Source organism: Rhincodon typus, chromosome 24, assembly GCF_021869965.1.
Source record: "Rhincodon typus isolate 14 chromosome 24, sRhiTyp1.1, whole genome shotgun sequence".
Taxonomy (NCBI): domain Eukaryota; kingdom Metazoa; phylum Chordata; class Chondrichthyes; order Orectolobiformes; family Rhincodontidae; genus Rhincodon; species Rhincodon typus.
Window position 1 is genome coordinate 9,428,853 of NC_063355.1, and position 10,059 is coordinate 9,438,911.

At 39.0% G+C, this 10,059-nt stretch overlaps 1 protein-coding gene across 2 annotated transcripts in view; it reads right to left on the bottom strand.

The window, feature by feature from the left end:
• Positions 1 to 10,059, bottom strand: part of bicdl1 (BICD family like cargo adaptor 1) — a 298,028-nt gene that overhangs the window by 74,374 nt on the left and 213,595 nt on the right. The window lies entirely within an intron of this gene.

Consider the following 10,059-nt stretch of genomic DNA (forward strand, 5'->3'; position numbering starts at 1 on the left):
AGGGAGGGTAAAAGCTGAAACAGCTCTTCAAACAATTTTAGTCCTAGTGAGGAAGAAATCCATGAGCTCCTCGCATGTTGTATTTGAGTGCGAAGGAGGTGAGGAGAGGTTTGAGATAACAGCTCACAGAGAAGAAAAGACAGGGTCAACTTTGCACTTTTGGCATTCAACAGCAGGACCAAATAGTGCTTTGTATGGTCCAGCCAGACATGGCATAAGTGGCTAAATCAGTTGTCTGCTACATCCATTCGATTGGATTCCCTTGCATTTAGGCAGGAGAGATGAGGACCTAAACAGGGTGGCCAGGGTGAGAGATGGGAACTAGAGTATCAGAAGTGGAGTTGAAGGGGTGACTGAGCAGCATATGGGCAGTTGTGAAACTGTTGTAGACAGCTAGGATTTTGCAAGTGCAATTATAAATGAATTGTGCAGCTTAACATTGGCAGAGGTACTGTGACAGACAAAGAGACAGATAAGAGCGAATTAGAGTTTCAAACAGTTGTTAGGGAATTTGGGATGTGAAAAACAACTGTTTCCTTCCCCAGAAGTAGATGTTGAAGCTCACATGGTTAGAAGGGAGACAGATCAAAATAGTAAGGGAGCCCTTGAGAGTGGTCAGAAATAGTTTTATTGTAATCAGTGCTCAGAGATGGTAGACTGATTTGCCACAGGAAAAGGGAGCACTTTTCTTTAACTTAACACACAAGATGATCCTGCAGTTGGAGAATTTGGATACAAAGAGGGAAAAATTTGTGATATTTGTTGGAGATGAATTTCATTTACTCGTCGACCAGGGTCAGTTTTGCTTCATGTATTCTGGATGCTGAAGGACTAAAGATGGGTCTAAACCAGTGCAATTGGCTGAGATAGAAGATGATGAATGACTTCTGTACCAACTTTGAGCACTGAAGACATGAATCAGTGCATTTTTTGAGGTTAACAGTAATGGTGGTACACTAATTAATAAAGAACCAGTGAAAAGAGAGTAGGGAGTTTAGAGTAGTAGTGGGAATTTAAGGCAAGCATGGGCAGACAGATAGCTTGGCAAATGACTGGGAAATGGTCAGAAACAGCTTTACTGCTCATAGAATGCTGGGTGGTGTTAAGGCCATTGGAGGTGTATGGAGAATTTCTGTGAATACAATTAAATGAGGGCAGTAAAGTGAGTGAAGAAGGACAGCATTAAAGTTGAAAGCACTGACAAGTAATTGTTCTTGGGCTCGGAGAAGAAATCGTGGTGCAAACTTTTCAGAGGAAATACAGAAGAGGCTCCCAGACATATTTCAGACACATGATAGGATCTGTAACTGGACGTAGCTGATCTGGAGAATTCTTGGACCTTTGTGAAACAATTTCTGTTGATTCACAACAGTGGCTAATATCACAGGTCTCTGCTCAATCTAGGTTTTGAGTGTATGCTACAATAGATTGCTTCTTCACCACAGCATATACTTCAGTTAGCACATGGTAAAGTGAAAAGAATTGTTTGAAATTACCATATACTGTTGAATCTTCAAGCACTAAACACATCATTTTTCAGGCAAAATTGTTCAAGAGCTCAGAAGCAGAAGACACAAATATGTGGCAAACTATAGGAGAATGTAAAAATCAAACATGCCCAGGAGCACCTCACAACATGACACCCACACATTGCAGAGAATTTTTGTCAATATCCCAAAATCATACCAGTCTCTTAGTCTCTTACTCTCTCTCTTCCCCTTTTTGTTTCACACATCCTGTGATCTCGTTTTTGAATAGAATAAAAAATACTTACACCATGAGTGAGTTGCAAAAATGAATTATATCGTCTGAGAAAATCCCTTCCGTTTTTGAAAAAAAAACTAAAATTCATTACCTTGGTTACCCAAATTCCCATTTGGGGAATTTCTACTACAGCAGTCAGACAGGGAATGAGGACAAGTGCTTAGAGCCATGACATTATGTACCCTGCAGCTCTATTTATTACATAGAGCTTTATGAAATTGTGCAAATACCCTTCCTTAGCACCTGCCTAAAGAGGAGGTCATAACCCTTAATATATAGCTGAACAGTAATGTTGGATACAACTGCAAATTGAACTCACTTGCTAGTTCAATAATGGGTTATCACATCAATGGGAGACCAGTTGTCACTTTCTAAAAAGGTGTCACATGATTGGATAAATTCACAATGGAATAAAAGTTCTGCTACCTGACATGCCTTCTCCACTTATGACATTAAAGGTGACAGAACTGTACTTGAAATTAATCAAAATGGTGAAATAAAGATTATCAACAAAACAAAAAAGGAAATTTCTGAACACGTCTCAAAAAATGACCTAAACCGATTTCATACCCAGAATACAAATGCAGAGTAAGCAAGATTTCTATCTATTTTGTAAGGGATAACTCACTGCGAACACATAATATTCCTATTCTTTTAGTTAGACAGAGATTATCCAATGTGGAGGCAAACAATGTCTTTTCCTGTTCAGCAGTAAAACATTCACTCATTCAGTATCTGAATAGCTGTATCACTTGTTCACCTAGACCAGAGTTTAGAAGTAGCTTTGTTTCCTTGATCATACCAAGAGTTGAAATTTCTCCCAGTTCCCTGTCATATCTTCAATACAAATCTGCACTCCCCTTTGTTTTTTATAACTGGGATGTGCAAGAAAATGGGATTTGTTTAGAAGAAAATCATGGTTGGCACAGACATGGTGGGCCGAAGGACCTGTTCCATTCTACGTCACTTCCAATCCCTAATGCCAGAGTTAGCCACATTAAAAGACCGCTACAACAGCAAAGAGGGCAAAAATAAACTTGCATTTCGGGTAATAAAGATTTCACTTCAACAACTTGTAAGCTAAATTGGGTTGATATTGCATGGGTTGCAACACAGCTACAAACGTGAGGGATCATAGACATAGGCTGAGTGATTGGCATCACTTTTTAATTCCGCTTGTTCCACTGAAATTAGTGCTGTGGAGGAAGGGTGATACTTGTTTGTTAGTCCAAAAATGATTGTGTCATTGCAGTCTAAACTAAATTAGTCAGATTAAGTTATCTGTTAACTACACAAGACAAATAATCGATCTTAAAAGAGTTGAAGTTTTAATCAGGACAGAGGTCACAAACTGAAATGGCAGAAATGCAAAAAGGTCAGGTTTGTGGAAAACAAAATAGTTCTGTAAATAAAATCAATAAACTGTAAAAATGAAGATTTAATATAAATTGAAGTTTTGTTTGAGAAAACTTGAAAGTCTGGAAAAAAAAATGGCCGGAACCACATTATATTGGATCCACAAATGCTCAAAACATGAACAATAATGTAAACAAAACAATGGCAACATGATTATCTCAAGATTAGACTTTCAAAGCCTAAATATGAGAGAATGTAGACAGGATCAACATTTCCATTGCTTCCATATTCCAGAAAGAACATATGAGCCAATGACAATGTTAATTTGAATACATCAGGATGCAGGGGACAGAATGTGCAATACACTATATAGAGAACTTAGGAGGAACAAGAAAGAAAAGCTCAAAGGAATAATGATAGCAAAGGAAAATTAATAATAGAAATTATAAAGATATTTGTGTCTAAACACATGTCTTAGTTCACAATCCAATGATAGATTAGTCTAATCATTTTCAGCAGCAATATGTCATTCCCTGTATCGTTGTCAGTGACTTGGTAATTTATTCATTGTTTCTTGGCGTAGGTGGGTGAATGTTTAGTGAGGGCCTAAGAAAGGGTTGTGGCATTAAATAATGGAAAGAAAATTCTTGAACTTCACAGACATTACACAGCAAAGTCAACCCTCGTTACTCTCAGTGCGACTCTCACAGCATTCTGCTCGTGCATGAATCCTAACCGTCTCCACAACATGTCACTGCATAGCACGCTGCCAGTATGTGGGAACTTGAGCCATAACAATTCTCACTATGCAATCCACCACAAAACAGGATTATCAACACAATTTATACTTACAAGGTCTTGCAGCAATAACATAGGACAGAACAGTGCCCAGCAACCTTGACCAAAGAGATACATCCAATCTTAGAAACAATTTAATCATCAGGGTACTCTTAGAATAATTTATTTTCCTAAGAACGTGAATGAACCTCACAACTTCCAGTTATTATGGCAGCCGCTGCTTTCTCTTATACGAAGTAGGCAGGACTCAAGATAATAGATGCAGTAGTGATGAGCAGCAATTACATTATGTAAAACAAAAACATGTGTTGCCCTTCTTCTTTGATATTCTCCTGTAACTATGATCCAGTACAATGTAAACATGAACCATCCACATTATCCTGCAATAGCCACCAATAGACAAGAATTTAAACTCGTCAGTTTTCTACTGCCAGGAATGCCAGTCAGTTCAAACTACGTGACATGCTGCTCCGATCAAAAGGGATACAATCTGATGAATCATTCAAATTTCTTTCAGTTAATTGGGTAGTTGTAAGTTTCTAACAAAGGGAGTAAGTCATATTTCTGAATTTTCTGAAGGCAGTCAAATATACAAACCCTACTTTGTTCCACAAGATAGACAGAAAATTATTCTCCATTTTGGAAAAGTTTGTTGCATAACCTTGTTTGAGACCAATTTGAAGATCTTTTCCATTGCTTGAGAAACTTACCGTACATTTGTTCCTGATTAAACTGTTTTCAAAAAAAAAACAAAATGTTTCACACAGTGAAACTGTAACATCTGAAGAACAGTAAGGAAGGCTCATCTCAACATTTTTAATGTTGATTAAATTAATAGAAAGATACTGTCAGTACAAAGAACTTTGATTTGTTATGTTACTTTTGTTTGCATAGATACATGCGATGCATTTCCGGTAAAGTTTAGATACACTGCAGGATTGAGGATTCAAACCATCAAGATGAAATGTATCTTTGCACAACGGGGGCCCTGAGATTCTGCTGTAAAATACACATGTATAGAGTATCAAGGCCCTAAAGATGGTTTTTGGACATTCAAAAACAATTTGTACAGTAGTGTACCAAGAATCTGAGCCCTTAAAAAAAAAATTATGGTAAGGACTTGATAGACTGAGAACATTATATAAAGAATGGTCTTTTCTCCCATCTCTAGCCTTCAATAGCTCAATAGTAGCATTTTCAGTAGGTTGTGGGTTCAAACCCCATTTTCACAAAATCAAATAATTCATCTATAATCCAGCAAAGTACACAGTGTACTAGAGTATTGGAGGTGTATTCTTCAAATGACACACTGGACTTTGCACTTTCTATCTCAAATGGGGTAAAAGTTTCCATAGCTCTGTTCAGGAAGTGCAAGAGGGAACTTCCAGGAAACTAGTGAAAATTTATCTTTCACCCACCATCTCTAAAACAAATGATCTGGTCATTGAACTGTGGGAGCTCAAATATGTATAAATGGTTTGCCACACTCAACTCAGGATATTAATCTTCCAATTTAATCACGCCACACAAGTTCCAGGTAGTTGTCAGCTCCAACAAAACAATCTTGGATTCTCCCATTGACCAGAAACTGAACTGAACAATTCATAAAAAGTACGTTGGCTACAAGAACAGGTTAGAGACTAGAAATTTTGCAGCGAATAATTCACCTATTGCTGACCTAAAACTTGACTTACATCTACAGGGCACAAGCCAGCAATGTGATGGAAAAGTCACCATTTGCCTGAATGAGTGCAGCTCCAAAAACACTCAATAAGCTGCCCACAAGTGGCTACTCAGCTTCCACCTTTAACATTCATTCCCTTCACTGTCAACGCGTAGTGACAGCAGTGTTTACCACCTATAACATGCACTGTAGCAAGGCTCCTTAGAGAGCACCTTTCAAATCCATGACCTCCACCACCTTTACAGGCAAGGGCAGCCGATACTTGGAAACAGCATCACTTTCAAATTCCCCTCCAAGCCACACTCCATTCTGACTTGTAACTAGAACATCATTCCTTCACTGTTGTTGGATCAAACTCCTGGAGCTCTCTTCCCAACAGCATTATACGTCTGCCCTACACAAGATGTCCTGTTGCTGTTCTTTACCACCTTCTCAATGGTTCTCAATATAGCTGAGCAACAAATGCCAGTTCCACTCTCCCACCATGGAAGAATTAAAAAGAAAGAAGGTCCTCCTAAAGTTTTGTTTGAGAGAATTTCTTTTACTTTTCCTGTAACACTCTCTCCATAGTTATAGACCAAAGGGATCTATAATATCCAGTCTCCATCGTCACAAGCAGAGAAGATCTTGTAGAGCTTGGAGAAAAAATATGGAGGAAATGAAAACCTTTGCTTCCTCTTTTCCATGCTCAACAATGGAAATTAAACAAGAACACCATTTAAATATCCTTCCTATGATCTTACTCACATCTCAGCCAAATAGATGCCAAATGAACAGTACATATAGCATACTTCAGTCTGAATATGTGTAACGTGCATATTAAGCAACATTTCTCTCAGTACATTGTGTACAGTATGAACTGTATGTTCACGTTCTTAGAGTTCAATGTGAACAGTACACCATTGCATGCAGCTGTATGTGCTGTCCTCCACAGATATTTTGTTCAGCAGGTTAAACAACATTTCGTAAATATTTACATGGACTATTTCTTCCATATTCTGACAGTCCAACTGGCCAGTGTAACAGCCTCCAATGTTTGTGTCATCTCCTTCAATCTTCAGCAGTTCAACCCTCAAATCTCAGCTCCTCTGAATGTGAAGTGTACCGGGTTTGCACGAGCAGTATTATTTGCAAAATTTGAATTGTGGCTCTCTGGAAAGGAACAACATTTCTTGCAAAACTCACTGTCTTGTCACTGTCTCTATGTAAATACTATTGTTTATCCAACATGTTTTACATATGGAGACTGAAATGTACAGTATACTATGTTAAGAAGCAAGTTGATTAATTTTCTCAGCATTTTGTCACCTTGCTCGACAAAGCCTTCTTGGCCTGTGAGGTTGGAGGCTGGACCTCAAAGAACCATATCTCAACTTTAGGCTTTAAGAACCAAACATATGAATTCTGCTAGGCTCCATGTTTGGTTCTTAATGAGGAAATAAGTGTGTTGGGAAAATTCACTGCCCAGTTGTCACTTGGTGTTCTAGTCTTGGACACACCTGATTGGAATGGAATGCCAAAAAGCATGCCAAGAGGCAAGGAATATTCTTCAAGCAATCTTGCTCCTACTGAACAGAAGTCAAGCAAAATGCACACCAGATAAGACTTCAGCTTGTTTGAATTTGCAAGCTCAAGCCCTGACATTCCCTGGCATAGGAACATTCTTAGTTTAGAAGATATAGCTAACCTGCCAGAGGAACACTTAACTGAAGCCAGCTACAATGGTAATTACCACCACCTTCAGATACATCTACCCAAAAAACAGCAGACAAATGTTCTCCAGCCCCAATCATCCTTGTAGAAAGAGGGGATGGAAGGAGATTGCTCTTAGAATCTTGACCCTTAGGTTGCGTGCAACTTGGACTCCAATGTTGCATTTGTGCCTATTCTGAGCAGCGCCTCAGGAAAATGTGACTGCTAATGAGATGAAAATGACATTCCCTTTAGCATTGGAATGCTTCTATCTATTCTCATCAATAATATCCCCACCTCCCTTTGTGGAAACATCTATAAATATATATATAATGGAAAGGGACATTAATCCAGTATAACTGGGCTCCTCTTTTTCCTCTACTTTGTGACTGTGGAGAAGTACTCTGGTCACCCAGCAAAGGAAAGTTGGTCCTGCAGGGTTCAACACTGAAGTAGGTTAGTAGCAATAGGTCTCCTAGCCATTCTTTTAACACTATGATAGAAGAAAAATACATAGTCATTTAATTTAAGACTCATCAACCCTGGGCTAACAATAAAAGGTGGACAAGAAGTTTGTGGAAGCAAATGTTTGCAATATTATTCAGAAAAGTAGCTAAACTTGTTAAAGCACTGAGTAAAATCTATATCAGATTTGAACTTGTTTTGGTATTTTCCTTGAAACCCACATCTGCATTTCTCTCTCTCTCTCTTTCTCTCTCTCCCCATCATAAGTTACCCATAAGTGACACCACCCATAAAATTTAGTTTAAAGTTTCATTTGTGCTTGACGTGCTTCAGTCTTATACCATTCCTTACTGATGCCAAGACTGTAGCCAGGCTCTCCATTTCCAATCCAGCATTAAGAACAAGATGAACCAAATTTCTTTCCATCATGGAAACAAACCAGACACACGTCTCAGCATCCTTCAACAACTCTGTACTCTTACCATGACCACATCAATCTTCCTCATTTGCACCTCAAGATCCATCCAGAGGTGCAGAATCTTGAAACTGTTTCACGTTAAAGTTCTCCAATCTTATAAATCAGCATGCCAGGTTTTCCCTCCTACAAACATTACCTCATGTTGGAGGCTAATGTGCAGGTACTGATGATGACACTGTCCTTTGGAATATATTGTCTAAATCTCTCACATCACCATCCTCTATACTTTCCAATATTTCCAATAACCTGCCTGTGTCTCCCAACCTCTCTTTCCCAACCCCATCTGCTTTTCTTTTGCCCTGTTCTTTGTGGTAACATTGTGTACCATGTATGTTTTAGAAAAACAAGTTGCCAAATTTGGTCACAAAGAGGAATATACTCTGTGCATCCTTTTGTATGCAGGTGCCTGATCCGCTTTAAATCCAGGAAGGAGGGCTTTCTTAAAACTAAACAGACAAGTACCATAGTGAAGAGATGAAGGCTTGAGGAGGGGATGTAAAAAAAAAGGAGGATATACTGGTCCATTTTCATTACATGGTATATTCTTGAGTTTTCTCTCTAAAAACAACAATGACTCTTTTCTATCACATATCAAAGTCTAAGTATCTCATCAGCAAAATTGTATGCTCAACAGCATAAAGAGATATGTTTGACTGGAGTTGGGTACTGAACACATTTGTAGAGATCATGAGACACATCCATTTTGCTTATTTGATGCAAATTAAAGCAATTTACTGGGATCCTGAATAGACAATATTTACACAGCAGTTTAACCACATCTTCACAGCCACCATAAACTGATTCAGAGGAGAAACTGCTCTTCCCACACGTCCAGCAGTAAAGTGTCCTAAAGTTACAGATCGGCATTAGAATTATCAGCAGTCCAACCACGTCTAAAACACTTTGTAAGTTCCAGTTTAAAAAGGTCATAAGTCATTAATCAATTCACTGTTCCAAAACAGATTGAGCCTAAAAATCGATCTCATGCCTAAAGGTGCAAGACATCTAACAAGGCTGTTGCATTAAGTTTATGAGCAGCAAATTAAAACATATTAGCTACTACTAAAGTGTGGCACCAAAGTATTCACCTTCCAGAACATTCAATGTCATTGGTGATATAATTAGTGATATCCAGTGATATTACAATATTTCTAGATTTGAGTGTTCTTAACTGGCAGCGTTTTTCAATTTCCAATCTGGATGCATACAGTAAGGTCTAGGAAGAATCTAACAACATGAGATCATCAGTAGTGTTGTAATTGTAGCAGATAGGATGGATAGTGATGACGTGTATTGGAACAGGATGGTATAATCGCCATGATTATGGTACAACGTTACGAAATGGGGAACACCATGGTGAAGTGCAACAGAAAAGGGTCAGCTTGGATGAAGAGCAATAGCATGACATGGCTAAGGTGGAACAATGCTTACTGGACAGGAATACAATGAACTACAAGGCTGTTAAATGCTTAACTAAATACAAGTAGAAAATATTGAGGAGATGTAGAGGCCAAGATAGGGTTGACTGAGGGTAGGTTGGTTGAGAAGAGGCTGAGGATGGTTTGGTTGAAAGGCAGAGCTGGGGGGAACGGTGTGCAGGGGAAAGGGTTGATATGGAGCTTGTTGAAGGAGAGTTGGGAAAAGAGGGAGTTGTGGAAACAGAGGCTGTGGGGTGAAAGACGAGGCTTATTAAGCAGCGGGTAGGGGAGGAATGGTGAGTTGAGGTAATTTAATTGGTAGGGTTTGTCGGGGGGGCATGTTGGGGATCTCCTGTGGGTGTGAGGGGGGTCTGCTGGGGGTGAGGGAGGACTGAGGTGGGGGG